Source organism: Rhipicephalus microplus, chromosome 3, assembly GCF_043290135.1.
Source record: "Rhipicephalus microplus isolate Deutch F79 chromosome 3, USDA_Rmic, whole genome shotgun sequence".
In the NCBI taxonomy this organism is placed as follows: Eukaryota; Metazoa; Arthropoda; class Arachnida; order Ixodida; family Ixodidae; genus Rhipicephalus; species Rhipicephalus microplus.
This window is the reverse complement of record NC_134702.1, coordinates 176,567,759-176,568,303: the sequence shown is the minus strand read 5'-3', so window position 1 is coordinate 176,568,303 and position 545 is coordinate 176,567,759.

Genomic DNA, 545 nt, shown 5'->3' with positions numbered 1-545 from the left:
CTAGCAGAGATGAAAGTTTGTTGGTTGATAGAGGCAGTGAGTTAGATTTAAGATGAGGATAGATGCTTAATTTTTGCTACTCGTTAGCGAGAATGCTTATAAGCATGGTAGGGAAGAGGAGCAATGTATATGAGTGGGAACCAAAGGCCAGCTTTTTCGAGGGTTCTGGTTTCATTACCCGCACTGCTAAGTGCTCACTAGTTTTTTTTTAATGAGTTGGGAAGGTAACGAAGCCTAGCACTCAGTAACGTGGGTACTCATTTGCTGAGCAGGTGGCTCTTTTCGCATAACTTCTTTTACACCAGTTTTCTATTTTGTCTGGGACGCTAAGCCATGCTCTCTTGTTGGTGGAGGTCCGTTAGGTGGCGTCCGGGAGTGCAGACGTGGCCGCGTCTGCTCCCGCTTCTTTAAATGTTTTCGGACATCTTTCTTGTGTTCTCCACCGATCCATTGGACTTTCCTAAACCAGTTTTGTGCAAGCTATCTCACGACATCGTTCTCGTTGGGGTGAGTGAACTTTTCGGCGAGTTATTGAACTTCAAGTG